Source organism: Meriones unguiculatus, chromosome 7 (assembly GCF_030254825.1).
Source record: "Meriones unguiculatus strain TT.TT164.6M chromosome 7, Bangor_MerUng_6.1, whole genome shotgun sequence".
Classification (NCBI taxonomy): Eukaryota; Metazoa; Chordata; class Mammalia; order Rodentia; family Muridae; genus Meriones; species Meriones unguiculatus.
In genome coordinates, this window is record NC_083355.1 from 84,219,493 (window position 1) to 84,220,577 (window position 1,085).

A 1,085-nucleotide genomic window follows, 5' to 3' on the forward strand; every position below is an offset into this window, starting at 1 on the left:
AGAGGGCAGGCTGCTTTGCTGTATGGTATGAAATTAAGATAATTCTTCTGTAGGAAAGTTAGGCACATCCTTATGCTATTGATAGAACAAAGCTGTGTTTGTTGCTTATTGAAGCAGGGAAGGATAGGCTAGCTTGTCTTTGTTCTCTTGTTGCTGTTTCTAGAAAAAGCAACTCAAGGGAGAAAGGGTTTATTTGGTTCCTCATTCATCATGTTGGAAATCTAGGTGGCTAGAGTTTGAAGTAGCTGGTCATATAGCATTCAAGATCAGAAGGCAGAGAGTGATGAATATGCATTTGTGCTGCCGCTCAGACCCCTTTCTCTATTTATGCAGCCTAGAATCCAGTTTAGGACATGGTCACATCCATAGTGAGAAAGTATTCCCACCTCAGTTAAGCATTTACTGTCGTCCCTCACAGACATACTCAGAGGCCTGTGTTCCTGAAGATTCCAGGTTCTGTCAGGTTGACAACAGTGACTGTCACAGGCCTTGACAGAGAGTCACTAATGTTGGAAAGGAGCAAAGTCAGGGCCAAAGTTTGGGAATCTGAAATTTGGTTTAACTCAGTTCTTTCAGTGGTAGTGACAGGGCTTGTAGGAGTGAGTACTACTGTGAGAATGTAAACAGTGAAGTGAGGGTTGAGAACTGTTGAGTGTTTAAGTAGTTGATTGGATGTGGTTTGAGTGTAGCTTGCCCAAAGGGTTCCATTTAAAGAGGAGAACCTATATTTTGGCTTATTATTGCAGAGAATTTAGTCCATATGTTTCTGACCTTATGTGCTTTGGGCAGGACATCATGGTAGCAGGAATGAATAGCAGAGAATCTACTTCTTCTCATGGTAGACAGGAAGCAGAGAGACAGGAGGGGACAGGGACAAAGTATACTTGAGAACCTTCTCTGTTGATTTAGTTTTTCTAGTTAGGCCCTATGAGAGGCCAACATTTAAACCTTACCAGGTAGTCAGGATTGGGTCATGACCCAGAAGGCTTCCGCTGATGATAGCTATGTGCCGAGTACAACTAAAGCCTTCCTTCCTTCCTTCCTTCCTTCCGTTTTACTTTTATCAACATTTATTTTATACTGAA

At 42.2% G+C, this 1,085-nt stretch overlaps 1 protein-coding gene across 11 annotated transcripts in view; it reads left to right on the forward strand.

Moving 5' to 3' along the window:
- Positions 1-1,085, forward strand: part of Fut8 (fucosyltransferase 8) — a 216,266-nt gene that overhangs the window by 36,268 nt on the left and 178,913 nt on the right. The gene's annotated exons all lie outside the window — the stretch shown is intronic.